Raw genomic sequence first — 8,578 nt, 5'->3', positions numbered from 1 at the left:
TAACTGAAATGACGCTTTTTTTTAATGATACCTCGGATGTCATTGGTTTCCAACACCCTCTACTGTCAAGCAAGTTGTTCCTATTTAAGTGGCTTGCCTTGTTTCGATAAAAGTAAACAAATATGCTATTGAATAATCTTTCGTTTAATAAATATCCAATTTTCGGCATGACAAAACAAATACCATGATATCGAATATTATCAACCTTTGAAAATAGTCCACGGTTTGGACCATTTCTCATTTTGACTGTATCCTGTATCACAGTTCTGTGTGAATTGTCATGTTATTTCCTGGGGATAGAGAACTGATACACAAGAATATTCTGTACTATTAATCGTTCTGATTGTATAATGCATTTCATAGCCGCATACAGAGAACTGGAGTAAACGAAGCATGAACATTGCATTTTTTAGAAATGTTCTGAAGTTACTTCATATTCATTTTCGTAATAGATTTGATAATAAGATTTGCATCATTGTTGAATGCTGACTACCTTTGCAAATGTCAGTTTTCTAGGGATTTTGCTGAACAATTTCTGAAGATGAATAAAACTATTCAAATATGTTGCAGTTTGTTTTGTATTAATTTTCAAGCAGTTAGAATTATTCACAGCACACTTCTTGCTATGAATAGAGATGAATAGTACGAAAGATCCCAGTTGAAAGTACTGGGAAATGTTATGTTGACAACTTCGCTGCGTTTTCCTGCTCTAAGAATGAGAAACGTCATGAATGGTCTAGATTTGTCTGTTAGTAAAAAACTCAAACATGGATGGACTTTTATATATGTGAGAACATTAGTTAGCTCGTTTAAATAGACTTAACGTCCCGAGATGATGACTTTGATGTCATTGTGTTTATTGGTCCTTTGGGATCATGGAGTCCATTCAATAGATTTGTAATAGAGTTCCGCTAAAGCCGGTGCTAGGGGGCATGAGAGTTGTTGCACATTTTATTACCTCTCATGAACAGACTCAATCAAACCGAGTCTGCTATTATACTTTTGGTTGCATTCTATGTTTCCAATGCATTTTTACAGGTTTTATTTAATATACATTCATCTGATGTGTTAAAAGATTTTCATTCTTGTAGGAAAACAGCTTGCTTTGATTAACTCGTATCCTTGAGAGAATATCAGTTGGCTAGCTTATTGAACATGTCTGCTTGTGAGGATACTAATGAATTGGCCTGCATTGATTTGTGTCAAGGAGAGAACACTAGTTAGCTGGATTTGACTGATAAGTATGACTGTGAAAACATCAGCTAGCTGGCTTCGGATGACTTGTAATCCTTTAAAACACCAGCTAGCTGGTTTGGAGAGACCTGAATGCTTTGACATCAGGGGCCGGCTTTGACTGATACATATGCCTGTCCGGCGCGTATTGATGCGCATCTCTCTGAGAACATCAGCTAGGTTGCTATGGTAGATGTTGTATTCCTGTGAGACCACCAATAAATAATATGCCTTAGCATGAAATACGGTAACTGTAAATAGGCCTGTTACGCTGCTATATAGATGTGTGAAGATCATGAAAGACAAGACATTGGGTATTTGTAAAAGAAGCATAGACAATACTCCCGATATTAAATGAGTTAGCTTTAGTTACATAATGTTGATTAGGTTATGTTTTACTGACTTAGACAAAACTACGAGGGTGAGTCAATATTTTCCCAGCCTACCTTATTTCCGGTCGGGATCAATTTCATGTAATTGCCCTCCAGTATAATACATTTTTTCCCGTATTAAAAAATGAAGTATTGATTTTGTAGGAAATTTTATTTTCTATGTTTTGCAACTGCATTTACCTTAATACAGTGGTACATGTAAAGTACATAAGATTGTTAAATAAAGATAACGCTTATGTACATGAATAAGTATTGTGATGTAGAGAGTTATTTCCTCCGGCTAATCAGCTTTCATAGCACAACTTATGAATAAATAGTTCGAAATCGAAATCACGTCCGTAAATTTGTAAAGTTTCATATTTATGATACAGTTTGACACTTAAGGTTTCGATGGAGGCCTTGAGAAACAAAAATCAAACAACACCAAATCATAGAAAGAAAGAGTTGTTTGACATGAAAATTGAACATCATGTAAAACATGTATATTACTTTACGAAACAAGTGTCAGTATACTGATATAAACATTGAATTCCGGAAAAGGGCTGCCTAAAGGGGCTCCACTTCCGGACAGTTAAACGCCTTTAAAAACTCACCATTTTCAAAGAACTGTTACGCATGTTTGTTTTGATGCATTTGCAATAGCGTGCGAGTGGTGAAATTTCACGTAACAAGGTGGAACATAGTTTTCAGCAATTGTTTATCTTTTTTTCTTTACAAATGGCATTCATTTTCAAAGGGAGACAACTTTTCCTCAAAGATTACTTAAAATAATCGGAAAAAGTTGTTTCCCTTTGAAAATGATTGCCATTTGTACTTAAAATAATCGGGAACAGTTGTTTCCCTTTGAAAATGAATGCCATATGTAAAGAAATAATGATAAACAATTGCTGAAAACTGTGTTCCACCTTGTTATGCGAAATTTCACCACTCGCACGCTATTGCAAATGCATCAAAACGAACATGTGTAACAGTTCTTTGAAAATGGTGAGTTTTTAAAGGCGTTTAACTGTCCGGAAGTGGAGCCCCTTTAGGCAGCCCTTTTCCGGAATTCAATATTTATATCAGTATACTGACACTTGTTTCGTAAAGTAATATACATGTTTTACATGCTGTTCAATTTTCATGTCAAACAACTCTTTCTTTCTATGATTTGGTGTTGTTTGATTTTTGTTTCTCAAGGCCTCCATCGAAACCTTAATTATCTTTACCTTGATTACAATAATGTCTGAATTCTCATTTAGGATTACTTCAAAACGCAGTAATATTATCTATTGCAATTTCCATATCTTGAATTTATTGCGTTAAGCTTAGATATTAAACAACAAAGTATACAATTAATTGAAATGAATGTACCCAAGTTATGTGTACATTTCTATTCGGCTGGTCAGTTTAATTTTATTTTGGAACTATATTCTTCAAATTAGTCCGTAATATTTGAGAAAGTCACTTTTTGGATTTTATTGTTGTGAAAATTATATAACTGTTGACGCATTAGTACAAAATTCTATTTAGGAGTTTTGATATGCTGTCTTATACACTTGCTCCTCTGTTTCAAAGAATCACCTTTAGTCTGTTATTATCAAATAACTTGTGTGATATCAATTACATAATATAAAAGGCCTCGAAACATGTTGAAGAGCAAATTTTGCTGGCAAAGTGAAATAGTACCTAATGTACATGTTTGTCGGATCTTTGTAAAAAAAGAAACATTTTCAAGGTCAAAAATGCCGTAGTGAGTAGACAATTATTCTAAACTTAGATGTGACTGCCTAACTGTGGTAGTAAAGTTTCCTGTAAATCAATTCAGAGTGTTAATATTTGTTTGATGTATATTTGTGGAATCAATACAAAATTACTGTTACTCCGTCTATAAAGTCATTCCTTTTGTATGTACCTACAATCCATCTTTGCCCAGTTAGGCAATGTTGTAATCAGTCAAGAAAAGTTGCATTGGCTTTCCACTCACATTACTGTTATATATTTTCAAATCGTCATGCTTTTTGATTTTTTGACTTTTCATGTATAAATGATAATTCTGTTAGCCATTTTCACGATTTTCAGTAAATATTTGTCAATAATGTGGACATACGACCAAAGCAGATAGATCAAACGTCAAGCATCCAAAGCACTGATTAAATACACTAGTTCTGAACAGTTACGAAATTAAATCTTGGCATAGAACAAGATGTTTTTGAATTCACAAGAAAATTACGCCTTAAAGAATACTTTGCCTCTTTTACTGACTCTGAAATTATAAATAACTCTGCAGATAATAACTTTAATAATAGAGATAATTCTAATTCTACTTTTATACCCCAGTCTGGTAGAGATTCAACCCTTGATTTTTATATAGAGGCAGTTACTAATGAAATTTTACTTAGTGACAAAAAGTACAAATACAGATCAAATTTATCAAAAGAAGAACAAGAAGCGTTAAAACATCTGAGTCAAGATGAAACGATTGTCGTGAAGAAAGCAGACAAAGGTTCCAGTGTTGTTATAATGAACAGAAAGGATTATATTTCCGAGGCTTATAGACAGCTAGAAAACAACAAATATTATAAGAGACTTGATGAAAACTCCCAGAAAGTGTTCAGTAAAGACATACATGATAGTCTTAACAATTTAGAAAATATTAGAGAATCAACTTTAGAAAATCTATACCCCTCAAACGTAGACAGAGTCCCACAATTTTATATATTACCTAAAATTCATAAAACGTTTGACCCAGATTTACCCCTAGTTTACCCAGGGAGACCTATTATTTCAGGTTGTGGAGCTTTAACTGAAAATATGTCTGCATATGTTGATACAATCTTGAAACCATACATGGAATCTTTACCTTCCTATGTAAAAGACACTACAGATTTCATCAAAAAGTTACAAAACCTCTCTAGCATAGATAAAGATGCATATCTTGTAACACTGGATGTAACATCTTTATACAGTAATATTCCTCATGTGAGGGCATAGATGCTTGCAAATATTTTATGGAAAATGGTAGTAGATCACAGGATTCTATTAACTCCATTTCTAAAATCATAGAATTAATACTTACAAAAAACCACTTCCAGTTCAATGAAATTAATTACATTCAAAGATTTGGAACTGCTATGGGAACAAAAATGGCTCCTTGTTTTGCCTCTCTATTTATGGGTAAACTTGAAAAAGAATTTATAGACTCCTGTGATAAGAAACCACTTATCTGGTTACGTTTTTTAGATGATATTTTTTCATCTGGAATCATTCAGAAGAGGACTTATTAGACTTTTTTGACAGATTGAACAGTTTTCATGATACTATAAAATTTACATATTGTTACACTAAAGATACTGCAACGTTTTTAGATGTTAACATAGAAAAAGATGAAAATGGTATCCTGCACACTAGTGTTCATGAAAAAGACACTAACAGTCATCAGTATATAGAATTTTCATCATGTCACCCAGTTTCATGTAAAAAGGGTGTTCCCTTTAGCCAGGCTAAGCGCTTCAGGCGTATTACTTCGGATAATACCATTTTTGACAAGGAAATGGACAAGCTCAGAGAATACTTTCAAGCACGTAACTACCCTGAATGTGTAATAAATGAGGCATTAAAGAAGGCCTCTTCTCTATCAATGCAAGATGCTCTTATTTCGTGCAGTAGCAAAAATACGGATAAAGTCATTCCTTTTTTATGTACCTACAATCCATCTTTGCCCAATATTGGTAAAATAATAAACCAATATTGGAATCTTTTAAAGTATTCTCAACATGAAAGTATTAGACAATTATATGACTATAAACCTATTGTTGCTTACAAAAGACCCAAGAATATTCAAGATGTTTTAGTTCATTCTAGGCTGAGTAAGAAAGACAAAAATTATAGTGTAAGTAAATGTTATAGACGTCGCTGTACACACTGTTTAAATATTAATGAAGATAATTCATTTTCTAGTTCCACCAATTCATCTTGTTATAATGTTAGACATGATCTGTCATGCAATTCAACTGATGTTATTTACTTAATAACATGTAATAAATGTTTTAAACAGTATGTTGGACAAACGCACCAGCAATGTTCACAAAGAATGAATAGTCATAGATTTGATATCAATCATTATCCAGAAACTACTACTAATGTTTCTGAACATTTTAATTCTCAAGGACATACTATCCAGGATTTCTCTTTTATGCCCATTGATAAAGTAACTAATCCTTGGAAAAGGCTTTTAAAAGAGACTTCCTGGATGTACCGTTTGGGCACTGTGTCTCCACAAGGAATGAATTCAAAAATTCTGTATTAATGCCTTTCTGAAATACTTGTTATATATGTATATTTCATTACTTGTATGTATTCCATAATCAGTTTTTACTGGTGCTATTCCTTAATCATTGCACTTATACTGCATTTTTTCACCAGTTTTTATGTATCATACTATGATCCTGTTTATGATTTTTACGCCAAACTCTTTGTTCAATTTTGACGTTGTCGTCATCGACGTCGTTTGACGTTGACGTCACTTCCTTTGTTATGTTTATTTTGAACCCTGAAGAAGGCTGATGTAGCCGAAACGTTGGTTAAAAATAAAGTGACTTGTTTTTAAAAAGTTTTTGTAGTTTTGACTACTTTTAATACTTATATTGTTACTCCGTTACAAATTTTTATATACTTTTTTTATAAAAAGAAGTGCATAAATATGGAAAACTCCTTATTAGAACCACAGTTAGGCAATGTTGTAATCAGTCAAGAAAAGTTGCATTGGCTTTCCACTCACATTACTGTTATATATTTTCAAATCGTCATGCTTTTTGATTTTTTGACTTTTCATGTATACACAAATTATCTCTATGCCAAGATTTAATTTCGTAACTGTTCAGAACTAGTGTATTTAATCAGTGCTTTGGATACTTGACGTTTGATCTATCTGCTTTGGTCGTATGTCCACATTATTGACAAATATTTACTGAAAATCGTGAAAATGGCTAACAGAATTTCATTTATACTAATTTCTGATGCACTCTTATGATTTTATTTCCCATTTTCATCCATTAATAGGTTATTCTGAATTGTATATTTAGCTCTAAAAGTCTTGGAGAATGGACTGACCTTCTGTAATTTTCTACTTTTCTTATACATTTTAATAAATATTTAGTACTGAATGAACAGGCAATATAGAATTTGTCTCAGAGTTAAGAGCATTGTTTGCATGTTTGGGAATATGTAAATTATAATTTGTATTGACACATTTTGTCTGTCTAGCTATTGTCTTTACAGAAAGTGTTGCATTTATATTCTAATTGAAATCAACTCTTTCAAATTGTATACAAAATGCCTAACATTTAACCGCCACAAACATGTTTTTGTGTTTCTGGCACTCTTTTTTGACTTAGATACTAGTATACAATTTTGACTACTTTGTTTTGCTGTTAAAGAATCATGCAACAAAAGTGCAAAATCTATTAACCTAATGGGTTTTGTTTGAAACCTGTCCATTTGAAATTTATGTCCGGAAATATTCTGAATTGCTAAATTAGACTACAATCAAATGTTATTAAACAGAATTTTTTCAAACATCGTAATTAGTAGACATATCTTGAAATTTTGTAAAGATAAAGTGACAGAACGTCTAAAGATTTCATCACCTATACTGAATAGGAAAAACTGCTAAAATAAACAGTTCTAAATTTTACTATGTGACCCTCTTTAGTTTCTGATATATCAAGGTTAGAGCGTCTGTGTTTCGCAAGAAAAAACAACAACAAAAAAACTGCACATGCAAAGGGTTGAACATTGATCTGTAAGAAGCATTACTTGTTAATCTAAAAATTTATCAACTCAAACCCATCGTTTTAGGAAATTATTGCAATAGTTGACTGTCTTTCTTTTTTTCAGCGACAGTTCCGTTGTGTCAGCCTTCAGGCACGATAAAGTCGTATGTTGACGCATGGACCTAATCAAGCTTTGAGGGAATTTTGAAGGGAAATTGATGTTTCACATATAATTATGGTATCTGTGACTGTCGGCGGAGATATGTGTAGGGCAGTTATGATATAAAAATGTTTCGTGTACAAACAGCTGATGATTGATGGAAATTCTGCATTTTATTTTTACAATTTGTTCAATTTTTACTAATATTTTTATATATACTGGAAGCAAAGTGATCAGTGGCACATTTAATTAATTTCTTATAAAAGAATTGCATTTATTGTATATGGAAGAGTGAATAATATAAATTGAAGAGCAAAATTTTTGATCTCAAAAATATTTTGAAACAGATGTTGAGCCGATGCGGGTATTAAAAATTCCCGACAATTCCTTTCCACATTCCTGTCTTGCTTTGTTGTACTTGTCCGAAGTATTAGTCACATGCATTCATATTAATGTTACAGGTTAATTTGAAGAATTATTTAAAGCTAACTACGAGTATCAAACCGACCAAATATGTCTGGTGCAATTAGAACACTGAAAGCTGGAGCCACAGATAAAACCCGTCTTGACTTTTTAACAGAAGCAAGCATCATGGGACAGCTTGATGATCCATATTTGATATTCCTAGGAGTTAGGTTACAAAATGTGAGTTTTCAGTTAGTCTGTGCTAAATGCTCAAACGACTTTTTTTTGCATTTTGTCTTGCTGTCAAGCATTTCCAGAAAATGTAAATTCCGTAAATTTTTTCAGAGTATTAAAAGATTGAAGTAACCTGTATAACATATTGAACTGATCTGAAACTTTGAAATGCTTTATGCATTTATATAAAAATAATATATCAACCAGTACAATTTTTAAAAAATCTGTCTGCTGTAATTAATTTTCCTGTAAACTTTGCATTGTAGTGCATTGTAGAAATATGATGAATGTCAGAGAACTTAACATACACCAAAAACTGAAATTGAATTCGTGTATGCCTTAACGGCTGCTTTATCTAAAAGTGGGAAATATCTGCGGGTTTTTATTACTTCCGCCCACTT

Source organism: Mercenaria mercenaria, chromosome 14, assembly GCF_021730395.1.
Source record: "Mercenaria mercenaria strain notata chromosome 14, MADL_Memer_1, whole genome shotgun sequence".
NCBI lineage: Eukaryota > Metazoa > Mollusca > Bivalvia > Venerida > Veneridae > Mercenaria > Mercenaria mercenaria.
This window is presented reverse-complemented; position numbering follows the sequence as displayed.